At 39.0% G+C, this 16,879-nt stretch overlaps 1 long non-coding RNA gene across 1 annotated transcript in view; it reads left to right on the top strand.

Moving 5' to 3' along the window:
• The first annotated feature begins 674 nt into the window (after positions 1-674).
• Positions 675-16,879, top strand: part of LOC124556425 — a 61,253-nt gene continuing 45,048 nt past the window's right edge. Inside the window, exons 1-3 of the long non-coding RNA XR_006968607.1 lie at positions 675-785; positions 7,044-7,141; positions 7,441-7,532. This is a non-coding gene — a long non-coding RNA (uncharacterized LOC124556425). The remainder of the gene's footprint in view (positions 786-7,043; positions 7,142-7,440; positions 7,533-16,879) is intronic.

Raw genomic sequence — 16,879 nt, 5'->3', positions numbered from 1 at the left:
TATTGGACTCTTTTTCTGGACCAAGGTAAGTGGTTTTAGGTCTTTATGTAGATTGTTTGTTCTTATTCCTAAGCCGGCCGAAGTGGCCGAGCGGTTCTAGGCGCTACAGTCTGGAAGCGTGCGACCGCTACGGTCGCAGGTTCGAATCCTACCTCGGGCATGGATGTGTGTGATGTCCTTGGGTTAGTTAGGTTTAAGTAGTTCTAAGTTCTAGGGGACTAATGACCTCAGATGTTAAGTCCGATTGTGCTCAGAGCCTTTTTTTCTTATTCGTGTTATTGATACCACAGTTCGTACCATGTATTGACCTGTTGGTTCGAAATAGAGATATATTAATTGCAACAAATTTCACTAGGGAATAAATATGAGAAACAGTGGTTAGAATAAAAAATCCCTTGAAGAGGTTTCTGCATGATATTCTTGAATTTACACCACAAATGATTCTTATTACACGCTCTTGTCTCTTCCATATACTGCCTTTCATTTTCTAATTAATAGCTGGATCCTGTTTTATCTACAACACTTAAAATGGCTGTTAAAAATGTTTTCCATTTATTACTTTTTGTTAACAATATTTTCATTGAGTTTGATAGAAATACAGTCTTCCTTACCCATTTTCGTTTTAACAGTATCTGCATTTCAATTGTCCGTTGGCTGCAATGCCTTCCAGTCGAATTCGAAACATAATCTCTGATGTTAGTGTTGATGTCTGTGCTGAGGCTTGCCGTTTAAATTGAAAATATGTGGGAGTGATTGAGGGATGCTGTGCTTTGCTAGAAACTGCAGTAAGTACAGTTTTCCAGCCTTCGCATTTTCATTCATTAGTTTGCCGTAAATGGACGATGTGTATGTGTGGACCAGTTTTTAGAAAAACGCCCAGCTTCAGACATTTATGGGGAGAGGCAGATATTCTCACGGAAAATGTTTAATTTGTTATGGGGGGAAACATTGTTTTGAGAATCTGTTGTTGCGATATGTACAGAAAATAAAACTATACACCGATGTTGTGATGTAGTCAAATTTCACATACAGTCCATCCGCGAAGAAAGTTCTGATAATCAATACAGACTTTCGATAATAAATATGGAGTACATAAACATCAGGTGTATTATCCAGTTTAACAGGATAGCATCGGGAGACCTTCCTGTTACATACCTCATAATTTCGAAATTAATCTTTCATTCTTTGCTCAGTATGCACAAAAGCTTGCAGTCGAAGCGCACCTGTTTCATACAAATGTAACCGCATAATTCCGTTTTCCCGCGGTAAGTAATTGTTTTTAGAAATAAAAAAAGTGAAACTAAGGTTTATTCTGCACGAGCTCGCATCAGCCATGCTTAATTAATCTGATTCAGAAGTGGTTTTAGATAAGTTAACAGTAAAATATCCCTTTTTCATTATAGTAAGTCAGCGGTGACCTAGGAGACGATTTTCAGGATAATACATTGTATTGCGCTGTAAGAACTTGGTAGCTGGATGAAAACATGGTCATGACATGAAAACCGAACGTATTTCATTTGTGTAGCGTATAAATAGTAATAATAATACTAGGAACCCATTAGTTTACTCATCTTGAGTGACAAGGGGACGATCAGTAATAATTACTTAAGAGAAGGTGGTAATTTTAACCAAGATCGCTTTTAAACACTGTTTCTTACAAGCGATCCTGGCGAAGAGGTGCGCGTTCTCTCCAGTAATAATGGTACCAATGGTAGTGTAAAATGTTTTTGCTGTAAGGTACAAAGTAAGCGTTCATTAGGGCGGATAGGAAGTGCATTCATGTTATTTAGGCACAAGGAGAAGTAAAATGTTATATGCGTACAGCAGAAAGCTATGCAATCGCATTTTTTCGTCATTTTTGTTCGTTTTGGGCTCGTGGTGTGCTTTTTTACTGTTATATGTAGCTTGTCCCCTCCCAAAAACCCCCAATTTCCCGCGGTTGCCCTGTTAGTTTGATTGTATTTTAGGAGGGAGATGATGTCATTCTTACTCCTATTTTCGTGTTTGTTGCCGTGTGTGTGTGTGTGTGTGTGTAGTGACATCATAGGCGCCATATGACGCTTAGAATAGCCATTCCCGCCATATTGATGACGTCATGGGTCAAAGCAGACGGGTGGAATCGGACACATCCGTAATCCCTAGATATCAACTAAAAGACACAGTGGTATGTATAGTCACTTCCTGACATGACAGGCAAATTAGCAGGCTAAGTAAGAAGCCGTGTGTGTTATACGGTGCTGAAGATGGGATCAGCATTTGCAGAAGAGTACTATGTTGATTAAAGGATTTTATTTCAGTGTCAACTTCTTTAGTGTGTTACCAAACGTATGCTCAATTTTGAGAACGAAATAAGGGATGGAATAAGGTTTTAACACCCCATCAACAAAGCACAAAATCGATGCACTGTACTGGTGATTGCAGTACACCAGGAACAAACCAGTGTGTGCTTTATTTAATGCCACAATATACGTTTCTGTACAAATGATGTCTGTGGAAATATGTTCAGTTTCAATTAAGTTATCATTTACATAACATTGAATAATGTTTAACATCTCGGTTAATGGTTTGCACCCACTTTCTGAGCCAAAGGTACATTTGGTAGAGGCATTCATTCTAAAGTGTCATTATTGAGAAAAATCTATAACTTTGCCATTTATGTATACCATGAGTGCAGTCATCGTCAGTCGGAAGACTGGTTTGGTGCAGCTTTCCATGTTAATCTGTCCTGTACAATACTGACAATATCGGCAGTACTGTTGCAACCTACATCCATTTGGATCTGCTGACTACCACTTACTTCTAATCTCTGGAAAAAGTGGTGTACTGTCTTGGAGATTGAATAATATTGTTCTTTTTTTGTTTTTCACAACACGATCAGATCAGCAATTCACATTGACATAACTGGTTCTGAGTAACCAGTTGTCATTTTCAGACTTTCCAGGCACTTTCTGTAAGCAGTTTTTGTTGCATTGAAGACAGCATTTCTTAGAAAAGACTTCCCACAAACCAGTGAATTTGACATGCAGGGATTTAATAAAAACATTTGAATTTCATATGGGACATAATACAGACAAAATCTGATATTAACAGCATGAGTGCAGGTGTTCTAGAATAGTGTCATTGTTGTGGTCTTCAGTCCAAAGACTGGTCTAATGCATCTCTCCATGCTACTACATTTCGTGCAAGCCTTTTCATCTAGAATAACTATTGCAAGCTACATCCCTCTGAATTGACTTACTATGTTCATCTCTTGGTCTTCCTTTGATTTTTACCCCACACGCTTCCCTCCACTACTAATTTGGTGATCCCTTGATGCCTCAGAATGTCCTACAAATTGATCGCTTCTTTTGGCCAGATTGTACCACAAATTTCTCTTCTCCCCATTTCTGTTCAGTACCTCCCCATTATTTATGTGATCTACCCATCTAATCTTCAACATTCTTCTGTAGCACCACATTTCAAAAACTTCTCTTCTTTAAACTGCTTAATGTCCATGTTTCACTTTGCTGCACTTCGTACAAATACTTTCAGGAAGGACTTTGTGGCATTTAAGTTAACAAATTTCTCATCTTCAGAAACACTTTTCTTGTCATTGCCAATCTAAATTTTATATCCTCACTACTTCAACCATCAGTTATTTTGCTTCCCAAATAGCAAAATTCACTCACTTCTTTAAGTGGCTCATTTTGTAGTCTAACTCCCTCAGCATCACCTGATATAATTTGACTATATTCCATTATCCTCATTTTGCTTTTGTTGATGTTCATCTCGTATCCTCCATTCAAGATACTGTCCATTCGGTTCAGCTGCTCCTCAAAGTCCTTTGCCGTCTCTGATAATATTGCACTGTCATTGGCAAACCTTAAAGTTTTTATTTCTTCTCCCAAAACTTTAATTCCTACTCCAAATTTTTCTGTTTCCTTTACTGCTTGCTCATATATACAGATTGGACAACATTCGTGGTAGGCTACAACCCTGCCTCACTCTATTCTCAACCACTGCTTCTTTTTCATGCCCCTTGACTCATATAACCCATCTGGTTTATGTACAAATTGTAAATAGCCTTTTGTTCCCTATACTTTACCCTGCCACCTTTAGGTTTCGAAAAAGAGTATTCTAGTCAACATTGTCAAAAGCTTTCTCTCCAAGTCTACGAATGCTATAAACAAGGGTTTGCCTTTCCTTAAACTATCTTCTGTAAGTTGTAGGGTCAGTATTGCCTTGTGTTCCTAGATTTCTCCTGAATCCAAACTGATCTTCCCCGAGGTCGGCTTCTAAGAGATGTTCCATTCTTCTGTAAAGGATTTGTGTTAGTATTTTGCAGCCATGACTAAAAGTGTTAGTTTGGTAATTTTCACACCTTTCATTCCATGCTTTCTTTGGAATTGGGATAGTTATATTCTTGTTTAAGTCAGAAGGTATTTCACCTGCATCATACATTTTGCTCACCAGATGGAAGAGTTTTGTCATGGCTGGCTGTCTCAAGGCTATCAGTAGCTCTGTCAAATTCTTCCCGCAGTATCATATCTCACTTCTCATCTTCCTCCACATCCTCTTTGATTTTCATAATATTTCCCTCAAGAGCATCTCCTTTGCATAGACTGCCTACATACTACTTCCAGCTTTCTGCTTTCCCTTCCTTGCGTAGGACTGGTTTTCCATCTGAGCTCTTGATATTCATACAGGTGGTTACCTTTTCTCCAAAGGTCTCTATTTTCCTGTAGGCAATTTTGTATCTTATCCCTAGTGATATATGCTGCTACATCCTTACATTTGTCCTCTAGCCATTCCTGCTTAGCCATTTTGCACTTCGTGTCAGTCTCATTTTTTAGAAATTTGTATTCCCTTTTACCTGCTTCATTTACTGCATTTTTATGTTTTCTCCTTTCATAAATTAACTTCAATATTTCTTGTGTTAGCCTAGGGTTTCTACGAGCCTTTGTCTTTTTACCTACTTCAACCTGTGCTGCCTCCACTATTTCATCTCTCAAAGCTATCAATACTTATTGTATTTATTTCCCTTGGTTTTGTCAGTCAATCCCTAATAGTCCCTCTGTAACCCTCTACAATCTCTGGTTCTTTCAGTTTATCCAGGTCCCATCTCCTTAAATTCCTGTATCTTGCAATTTCTTCAGTTTAGGTTTGCAGTTCATAACCAATAAATTGTGTCCAGAGTCCACATCTGCCCCTCGAAATGTCTCAAAATTTGAAATCTGTTTCTTGACTCTCTGTCTACCTATTATATAATCAGTCTGAACCATTCTGGTGTCTCCAGGTTTCTTCCATGTATACAGCCTCCTCTCATGATTCTTAAACCAAGTGTTAGCCATGATTAAATTACGCTCTGTGCAAAATTCTACCACGCAGTTTCCTCTTTCATTTCTTTACCACAGTCCATGTTCACCAGCTACTTTTCCTTCTCTTCCTTTTCCTACTATCGAATTCCATTCCCCCATTAAATTTTTGGCTCCCTGAACTACGTGAATAATTTTTTTGATCTCATCATACCTTTCTTCAATATCTTCCTCATCTGTGGAGCTAGTTGGCATATGAACTTGTACTACTGTGGGGCATGCGGGCTTTGTGTCTATCTTGGCTACAATAATGCGTTCACTATGCTCTTCATAGTAGCTTATCCATGTTGCTATTTTTTTACGTACTCCTGCATTATCCTTATTTGATTTTGTATTTATGTCCCTGTATTCACCTGACCTGAAGTCCTGTTCCTCCTGCCACTGAACTTCACCAAGTCTCATAATATCTAACTTTAACCTATCCATTTCCCTTTTTAATTTTTTTCTAACCTACCTGCCCGATTAAGGGATCTGCCATTCTACACTCCCATTTGTAGAGTGCTAGTTTCGTTTCTCCTGATAACGACGTGCTTCTGAGTAGTCCCCGCCCGGAGATCTGAATTGAAGACAATTTCACCTCCGGAATATATTACCCAAGAGGATGTCGTCATTATTTAACCTTACAGTAGAGCTGCTTTCCCTCGGGAAAAATTAAGACTCTAGTTTCCCCTTGCTTTCAGCCATTTTCAGTACCAGCACAGCAACGCTGTTTTCATTGATGTTACAAGGCCAGATCAGTCAATCATCCAGACTGTTGCCACTGTAACTACTGAAAAGGCCGCTGCCACTCTTCAGGAACCACACATTTGTCTGGCTTCTCAAGAGATATATCTCCATTGTGGTTTCACCTATGGTATAGCTATCTGTTTTGCTGAGGCGCGCAAGCCTCCCCAGCGTTGGCAAAGTCCATGGTTCCTGGGAGGGGCGGGGGGGGGGGGGTGAGACTGAGACTGGAGTAGTGTGACACATAACAAACTTTAGGTTGGGCAACTCTGAGTAGAAGTACTGAGTAAAGGCTACCGACAAAAAGGGAAACAAGAAAGAAAGAAAGAAAGAAAATGATTATGGTGTTGAGACATGGAGAGATGAAAGAAGGTGGAATAACAGAAACTAATTGGTATGACTGAATGATTAAATGACAAAGCAGTCCAGAAAGAGAATATGCAAAACCTTGCTTAGTTGATCTTTCCTTACACTTAACTTGCCCTCTTCCATTCCTCACTTCTCTTCCTCATTATTCTCTGTTTCCACTTTTAATAAGTGGATTCAAATCATTTTATTAAAAAAAAAAGTATTATTACCATTTTATTGGTATAGGCCTGCCTATTAACAGGCATTGTATTTGGTGTGTTATGCCCTACCCTGACATTTCATTGCGCTCTCTCTCTCTCTCTCTCTCTCTCTCTCTCTCTCTCTCTCTCTCTCTCTCTCTCTCTCTCTCTCTCTCTCTCTCTCTCTTCACTTCGATGTTGAACTGTTAAGTCACCTTCCTTCCTTTCTTGCTAACCTACCTTCCATGCCATATGTGCTATTGACAGCTTCACTGGTATCTGATTTAACTTTTGTTGGTTGGACCACAATTTTCACTGTGTCTGTTTAGTGTGGCTATTTCATCTTACATAATTTGATGGTAGTCACCTTTGTCTGTCTGCGATGAAATCAGCTGAATGAGTGGAAATTTTTTTCCAGGCACACACACGGACAGCAGTGACGCTCAAGGTGTTGGATAGAAAAACCTTTCACTTTTTATGCATTTGAGAAGGTGCTATGAAGAAGCAGAATCAACAGTAAGTTGCAGCAAATTTCTTCATTACTCTTTTTTTGTTGTAAAAGAAGTTAAAGATCAAAGTATTTAGTTCAGTAAAAAAATTAATAGTTGGTAGAAGTTTTAAAATACATGTGTTATGTGCATATACTTTATTGGTGATTTTTCTTAGCCACCTCAGGAGGCATTCATTATAGTATCACAAGAGTATGTCAGTGAATTATGGCACCATGGTAATTTTTTAATGTCATGGAATCACACAGCTTATATCTATAATTCTTTTTTTCTATGCAACTTGTAATGTAATTTTTTGGTGTACAGGGGGCTGAAGTAATGACGGGAAAACTGAACTGTTTGTTGTGTCATCAGGCAGACAGCACATGAATTACCAGATGTGATCCAATAAACTCCAAGTAAGTGTAACTGTGTGATTGCATCAGAAAAGGGCACAAGTAAAATAACGTGCTTGAAACATGATAGAAAAAGAGAAAAATTAATGAATATAAACTATTAATGTATACCATTTCGTATAAATGACAAAAGAAGACCTACCACACATAGTAATCAGTATTCTGATTGGTTGGTTGCAGCCCACCCCAAATTCCTCTTCATTGCCATCCTCGTCATCTCACAGTATCACTTGCAACCTTCATGTTCAGCTATCTGTTGGATGTATTCCAATATCTATCTTCCTCTACAGTTTTTACCCTCTATAGCTACCTCTAGTGCATGGAAGTTATTCCCTGATACCTTAACATGTGTCCTGCCAACCTCTCTCATCTTGTTGTCAGTGTTACAATATGTTCCTTTCTTCACCAATTCTGCGGAGAACCTTCTCATTCCTTACCTGTCTCTTAACACTTGAAATGTATGTTCCCACCAAACAATCCACTGCTTTACTAATGAATAATGTTTAAAGTTCAGCTAAATTTGTACAGCAGTAGTGTTTCTGTGAGCAAGACTTATCACATTGAATCAGACTATGTCAGCATGGCACAAGCAGTATTTGGTACTTGAGCCTCAATGATGTTTTAATATCAGTACATATGACACACATGTGGAGTATAATGATGACATTTGGTATTCCACTACAAAATATTGTTTCAAGGAAACATATGATGGTCATACTGCTGGCTAGGATGGAACGGAGTCTCGCAGTACCATTGCCAGTCAGAAACACAGTTAAACACCAACTATGATAGTGAAGATAAGTCTGCATTATAAAGTAGAATAGTACCCCTTAACTGGTGTTCTCGTCATTGAAAACACATTGAGCAATTAATAAATGAAATTACATATAATCCAGCAACAATAATTCAAGGAAAAGTTTCATATTGTGGTTTGATAAATAAATGTGTAGCTTTGTGCATTACTAAGGAAGTAAATATGTATTTACCACTTTTATCTATAATTACCTCACTTTTAGTAGGACATTAAACTGTCACAAAGCATTTTTAAAATTTTTGTATAGGCTAATAGCTTTGTAAATTAAAATTGGGTAAAACCATGAAAATCTTAAGTTTGTTATTGTAATAATTTTACATGTTTTACAGTTAAAAGCATACTTTTCCAAGGAACTGTGAATGTGGAAGAAAGAGCACAATGTGTATAGAGTTCTTATTCCAAGAAACTTCCCCACTGTGAAGGATTCTGTAGTGTATTGCCTGGAGCATTTCATTTTGAAATAGTTTTCAGTTTTCATCATTTCTTGTATAAAACTGGTAACTTTCTCCTTAAAAATGTCACTTCAAATTTAATGTCATAACTGTTGCCACATTTTTGATATTGAACACCATAAAACACGAGTGTGTGTGTTCTGTAGGGCTTAAAGTGTGAGAAGACAAGGACAGTTTTATGGACCTGTTCTTCTTTGCAAGCTTTTTGGGTCTAACATGATTGTGAGCTATTAACTGTCTCATGGGAGCTCACAGACTTCATTTTCATTTTTTTCCACAGTCTATTTTTGTTTAGTAACAACTTGTGGATTTGTAACATAAACTTTCTTCAGTGTTTGGTTTTTTTATGCTCTAACAGCAGTCATGTGTGCTGACTGAATAGTGGGATGAAACAGGGTAGTAAACATAATAAATCAAACAGAGAACAGAGGAACATGAGTGAAGGGAGAGACCACATTGAAACTTACTAAAATGTCAGTTAATTAAATTCAGTTCCTCTAACAGAGATATGAAATCTGCCGAATTCATAATGTGATGTTAACACTGTCCTACTAGTGGGCTCAACGGAGTAGCGAGATGTGTTCACCTGTTGAAGTATTGGAGGTTTTTGTGGTGAACACTTGGCTACATTCCTGTAAGTCGTTTGACATACAGTACATGAGGGGAAACTAATGTTTCACAAGTGAGAGATACTTATTTTGCCTGTTGCACTGCCTTGTTTTCTATTTGACCTCTACCGTGTGTGTATGTTGCCTTATAGTTTCCACTACAAATTTTCCATTTTCTATGTCATTCACTGCTCAGCAGTTACCTGTTCAAAAAGTAATACTGAGGTCTGAAGAGATGAAATTGTTATTTAATGGTTTAACAAAGCCTGAACTTAAAATAATTTCTCTTGTTTCTGATTTTTATGTTCAGATAAGTTTGAGGATTATTCGGAAAGTAAGGCCTGTTTTCTTGTGAAACATAAACCATCACAGGTTTTTCAAAAATTTTTATTTAATTCCTTACATGTTTATCTATTTTTCTATATAGTTTCCATATTTGTTTAAACATTTGCCATAACACTCTACAAGCTTTTCTATACTTAAGTCATAAACACCTGCTGCCTGCGAGGATTGCCAATCTGTGACTGCTTCTTTCACCTCATTGTCTGTTATGAAGTGCTTGCCACTGTGAAATTCCGTTAGGTAGCAGAAAGAACTGAAAATTGCTTGGTACCAAGTTGGGGCTGTACAGTGGGTGGAAAATGTGTTCCCAGACATCAGAAGGCCAAGTCACGTATTCTGTATTACACATAGAAGTTTAGTGAGGGTCACACAGTTAAGTGGCTGCATTTATTGTTGACCTTGCTGCATAAACTCAACCAACAAGATCCCATGTCAACCCCAAAACAAGATTGCCACAAAGTTGCATGTTGAGATCGTCTGCTTGGCCTGACTTTGACTGGTGACGTCATGTGATGGCATTCTATTGACTGGCATTTAGACTCTGGGGTTGTGTGAGAAACCCATGTCCATCCCCTGCGACAGTGTTCTGTAATTATTTATCATCTTCCTTATGATAACAGTCCAAAACCTCAGAATACAAACCTTTCTTCCCATTTTGTGTGTCTCAGTAAGCAGCATGGGAAATAAACATTCGCAGAATTTGTGAAATTCAACATTTTTGAAGACAATTTTGTGCTAAGTTAGTCTGCCTACAGTCAAATACCAATACTAAAGTTGAAATTGTGAATAGCCGGTCTTCACGAATCTTTTTGTCCATGGCTTTGACTAAATCTTCTGGGATCACTGATGGCTGGTCTAATTGCAGTTCTCTCATGGACATGTTGCCGTGTCTTAAAAGCTCTCAACCACTTAGGCACCTAACTGTTACCCATCACATTGGCACCATACTTATGTCAACGTAGTTCCACTGATGCGACATTCCTTGCTGTCAAACACGAAATCACTAACCGTATTTCTCAGTCAGTGGGCTGATCAGTTATTTTAAACATTTTGAACTGCATTATAAACAGCACACTGAAACAGAACTAATCCAAATGGTGTCGTTTGATGAGCAAGGAAGTCAGGAATTGGTGTGTATGCGATTTTCACTGTTTGCTCGGCATTTGATGAGCTGTTTTCCGAATGATCCTCGTATTTAAGTAGTTTTAATATTGATGAAAAATGTTTTAATGCAGGTAAATTAAAATAGCCTATTACGGTGGTTTATGTTAATTTATATGTTGGAATCCAGAGAAACACCTTAGCTGTAAGATATAGTAAGTTCAAGCACTGCCTTCAGAAGACGCTCGCAAATGTCATCTTGCAGTCCAAATTTGGTTTTTCTGTGGTTTTAAAATGTCATGTAAGATAAATGCCAAAATAGTTTAGAAAGGAAGCTGTTAATATTCTTACTCAATCTGAGCTCGTGCTGTGTGTATAGAGACTCCATTCTGAAACGCACATTTACCTCAAATCTTCATAGCAGTATAACAAAGTAATATTATTTATGTCATAATGTTTTTCCATTAATATGGAATAAAAGATCAGGCATTCATCTCCTTTAAACTTAAATGAAGCAAGCTTTTATGAAGGTGTATGGGATTTTGTTATCTTCAAAATCCTAATATACACCTAGATTTAAACCAGTAGGCTTCTCCCTTAGGTAGATTGCCGGCAGTCTCATCCAACTGCTTTCAGCATACCCCACCTCGCCACACTCGCAATTTATCTTTTGAATTAATAACATAGTTCCACAGAGCAGAATATAGAATACTCACCACCTTCTCAGAGAAAAATAAAGTAAAATGTGGTTGGTGCTCTTGTAGCTCAACTGTAGTTTGTAGTTTCATTTAGGAACTGGTGAGTTTCATTTCATCCCAAGCTCTGTCCAGTGTGGAGGGTGATGCAAACTCAAGAATGGAGTGAAACTGCAGAAGAAAATAACTGCAAAGCCAGACTTAATTATTGTTGGTTGGGTTATTGAGAGACGTAAAGAAGCATTGAAAATACGATAATACTGTTATAATAAGGAAAGAAAAATACAGTGTAGATATCAATGAACCAGTCACAAAAAAGCTGCAGCCCCAGAGACATCAGCTGAGAAAGAAGCAAATGACAGCTTTGGACAATGCTAGAAAGGTTCTGTTTAATACATTAAGCATGAAATAAGCATTTGTGGATTTGATAACTGTGTGTGTGTGTGTGTGTGTGTGTGTGTGTGTGTGTGTGTGTGTGTGTGTGTGTGTGTGTCCCCTCACAAAAATTATCTTTCTACATGCTGTAAATTTTTATCTTATGCAGCTCTAAAATTCACTGAGGTGACAAGTCGTGAGATATCTTCCAGTATTGTGTCAGTCCGGTGTAGTGCTGCAACTAGACGTGGCATGGACTCAACAAGTTCTTGGAAGTCCTCTGCAGAATATTGAGCCATGCTGCCTCTATAGCTGTCCATAACTGCAAAAGTGTTTCTGGTGCAGGATTTTGTGCGTGAACTGACCTCTTGATTATGTCCCATAAATGTTCGATGGCATTCATGTTGGGTGATCTGTGTGGCCAAGTCATTCACTCAAATTGTCCAGAATTTTCTTCAACCAATCGTGAACAGTTGTTGCCTGGTGACATGGTATTGCTGTTTGGGAACATGAAGAACATGAATGGCTGCAAATGGTTTTCATGCAGCCAAACATAACAATTTCAAGGCAATGATTGGTTCAGTTGGACCAGGGGACCCAGTCGTTTCCGTGCAAACATAGCCCACACCATTATGGAGCCACCACCAGCTTGCGCAGTGCCTTGGTAACAACTTGGGTGCATGACTTCATGGAGCTTATGCCTCAATTGAACCCTACAGTCAGCTCTTACCAACTCAAATTGGGACTCATCTGACCAGGTCATGGTTTTCCAGTTGTCTATGGTACCACCGATATGGTCACAAGCCCAAGAGAGGTGCTGTTAGCAGGCCACAGCCCATTAATGCCAGATTTTGCCACACTGTCCTAACAGCTTCGGTCATCATATCCTCGTTGATTTCTGTGGTGGTGCTAGTCTGTTAGCACTGACAATTCTGTGCAGATGCCGCTGCTCTCGATCATTAAGTGAAGGTCATCAGCCACTGTGTTGTTTGTGGTGAGATATAATGCCTTAAGTTTAATATTCTTGGCACACTCTTGATTCTGTGGATCTCAGAATATTGAATTCCCTAAAGACTCATGAAAAGGAATGAGTCTAGCTCCAACTATCATTCCACGTTCAGTGTCTGGTAATTCCTGTTGTGCAGCCATAATCATGTCGGAAATGTTTTCTCGTTAATCACCCGAGTTCAAATGACAGCTCAGCCAATTCACTGCCCATTTATACCTTGCATAAGCGATGCTACCACCATCTGTATATGTGCATTTCACTATCCTATGACTTTTGTCACCTCAGTGTACAGTTTTCAGTCACTTAGCTATTAATGCACAAAAAATATTAATTAATTAGTCAAAAGATATAGTATGATGATGGAAATTTCAGCAGAGAGTGATGGGTGTAACCTTTGATATAACTGTCATCAGATGAATTCTTGACTATTAGCGAAATAAAAGTTAGTGATGGCATTTCTGAGGCAACATAGTCGTGCCTGTATGTAAACATTGAATTACTGTTGCATGCAGATATGCTGAATGATTTTATGCCAAATTCCTGTAAATTTATGTTAAAAAAGACAGTAGTCTCCAGGATGATCTTTACAGTTTGTGCACTAGCCATCGATTTACAGTGAAATAAGATCTTCTGTCAGGTAAACTATAAACACAACAAACAAATAATAATCTAATTTGTACAATGGCCTTGTCCAAAAATCCTGGTTGGGTGTTAACCAAACTGACATATTTTTAGCTAAAGATTCAGTGTGAAACTAAACTGATTTTAAAGTCAGAGACAATAATGAAAAAAATTCCTGCAGTTGGGTAATTGCTTTACTGTCATCTCATGTATTGGAACTCCTCCAGAGGCTTGCGAGTAAGAGTGCATTCTGCACAAGTGATACTTGGAATCAGTCACGTAGTAAACTCTGACATAAATTACATAATGTTGACTGTGTCAAAGATCCACATTTTAGCACTGTACAGCTCTGCCAAAGAGAGGTAGATTAGGTTTAATTTCTAAAAATGCTGTCCTTCCTCAGTGTGGAGATTGACTAGCCAGCCAGAAAGTGGAGAGACAGTAACAGAGTCTGATGACATCCACAGTTGTATGTAGTGAGAACTACATCCGAAGGGAAAAGTTTAATAAACTACAGGCCAATGGCCACTGCCCCAGTTGCGTGGAAGAAAGTACTCACTGTCCCTTTCTGAAACAGAAGGGATATATACAACTCCGAATGTCTCCCTCGATATTTCCTACCCAGGCTGTGTGGAGGGGTGTGAAATGCTTCAAAGAATTATTATTGCTGCTTCACTTTGTTCTAAAAGTTTGGGGTCTTGTTACTTCTGTTGTGGCCTCGGAAAGTGCCACGTAGACCTTCCCAATCTGATCTTGCTGAATACAGCCATACACAAGGCATATCAGTGAACAGTATTAATGGGTTTTAAGGGTGACTGCTCATTCTATTGTGATCCATTTTTCAAGACTACACATTTACAGTAAAGAATAAGAGATGTTCTGACAATGTGTTCCAATAAAATGATGTCCTAAAATGGAATATTCTTAAGTGTCACTTTCTTTGCAAGTGCTGTTAACAGCAAGACATCCACAGTTAGAAAGCCCAGTAGAATGAATCTTGCTTTTGGGCAATTAGTGTGTGTACTACTCTCCTCTACCCCTACTCATCAGCTACAGATCATTTGACACCAATAGTTGAATGGACAGCCTTTAGATTTATTGTGGAACTGAAATTTAGGGGATTCCTTTCAGTACTCGTGTGGATGAGTTCACAATTTCCATTATTCATAATCAGGTGCCACTTTTTGCACCATACAGGTACCTTCTCTACAATGTTTTGCAGTTGGTTTTGATCATCCGATAAAAGATGGTACATTGCAGCATCATTTTGGTCTTATGTCAAAGCGGCAGGTGGATCAAAACAAAATGTCGAGACACTCTGTGACCAAAATGGTACTGAAACAGAGGATGACAGACTAAAGGCCGAAATACTAAATGTCTTTTTCCAAAGCTGTTTCACAGAGGAAGACTGCACTGTAGTTCCTTCTCTAGATTGTCGCACAGATGACAAAATGGTAGATATCGAAATAGACGACAGAGGGATAGAGAAACAATTAAAATCGCTCAAAAGAGGAAAGGCCGCTGGACCTGATGGGATACCAGTTCTATTTTACACAGAGTACGCGAAGGAACTTGCCCCCCTTCTTGCAGCGGTGTACCGTAGGTCTCTAGAAGAGCGTAGCGTTCCACGGGATTGGAAAAGGGCACAGGTCATCCCCGTTTTCAAGAAGGGACATCGAACAGATGTGCAGAACTATAGACCTATATCTCTAACGTCGATCAGTTGTAGAATTTTGGAACACGTATTGTGTTAGAGTATAATGACTTTCCTGGAGACTAGAAATCTACTCTGTAGGAATCAGCATGGGTTTCAAAAAAGACGGTCGTGTGAAACCCAGCTCGCACTATTCGTCCACGAGACTCAGAGGGCCATAGACACGGGTTCACAGGTAGATGCCGTGTCTCTTGACTTCCGCAGGGCGTTCGATACAGTTCCCCACAGTCGTTTAATGAAGAAAGTAAGAGCATATGGACTATCGGACCAATTGTGTGATTGGATTGAGGAGTTCCTAGATAACAGAACGCAGCATGTCATTCTCAATGGAGAGAAGTCTTCCGAAGAAAGAGTGATTTCAGGTGTGCCGCAGGGGAGTGTCATAGGACCGTTGCTATTCACAATATACAGAAATGACCTTGTGGATGACATCGGAAGTTCACTGAGGCTTTTTGCAGATGATGCTGTGGTGTATCGAGAGGTTGTAACAATGGAAAATTGTACTGAAATGTAGGTGGATCTGCAGCGAATTGACGCATGGTGCAGGGAATGGCAATTGAATCTCAATGTAGACAAGTGTAATGTTCTGCAAATACATAGAAAGAATCGTCGGTAAAGCAGATGCCAGACTGAGATTCATTGGAAGAATCCTAAGAAAATGCAATCCGAAAACAAAGGAAGTAGGTTACAGTACGCTTGTTCTCCCACTGGTTGAATACTGCTCAGCAGTGTGGGATGCGTACCAGGTAGGGTTGATAGAAGAGATAGAGAAGGTCTAACGGAGAGCAGCGCGCTTCATTATAGGATAATTTAGTAATCGCAAAAGCGTTACGGAGATGATAGATAAACTCCAGTAGAAGACTCTGCAGGAGAGACGCTCAGTAGCTTGGTACAGGCTTTTGTTGAAGTTTCGAGAACATACCTTCACCGAAGAGTCAAGCATTATATTGCTCCCTCCTACATATATCTCACAAAGAGACCATGAGGATAAAATCAGAGAGATTAGAGCCCATACCGAGCATACCGACAATCCTTTCCACGAACAATACAAGACTGGAATAGAGGGGAGAACCGATAGAGGTACTCAAGGTACCCTCCGCCACACACCGTCAGGTGGCTTGCAGAGTATGGATGTAGATGTAGATCATCTGCAAACAGTCCAAGAGGGCCGCTCAGATTGTCTCCTAAATCATTAATATAGATCAGGAACAGAAGAGGGCCCTTAACACTTCCTTCGGGAATGCCAGGTATTACTTTTGTTTTGCTCGGCAGACTTTCACTCTCTGCAAACTGTAAGCTTTCTGAAGAGAAATCGCAGATCCAGTTTCACAACTGTGGTGATACTCCATAGGCACACAGTTTGATTGGAATTCACATGTGAAGAAAGGTGTCAAAAAAGCTTTCTGCAAATCTAAATGCGTTTTATCAATTTTGTATCCCCTGTTGATAGCTCTTGTTACTTCGTGAGAATAAAGAGCTAGTCACGTTTCACAAGACTGATATTTTCTGAATGGGTATTGGCTGTTTGTCAATAAATCATTCCCTTCAAGGCAATTCATAGTGTTCCAGAATCCCACTGCAAATAGATGTTAGTGATATTGGTCTCTAATTCAGCAGCT

The sequence above is a fragment of the Schistocerca americana genome, chromosome X, assembly GCF_021461395.2.
Source record: "Schistocerca americana isolate TAMUIC-IGC-003095 chromosome X, iqSchAmer2.1, whole genome shotgun sequence".
Taxonomy (NCBI): Eukaryota; Metazoa; Arthropoda; class Insecta; order Orthoptera; family Acrididae; genus Schistocerca; species Schistocerca americana.
This window is presented reverse-complemented; position numbering and strand designations above follow the sequence as displayed.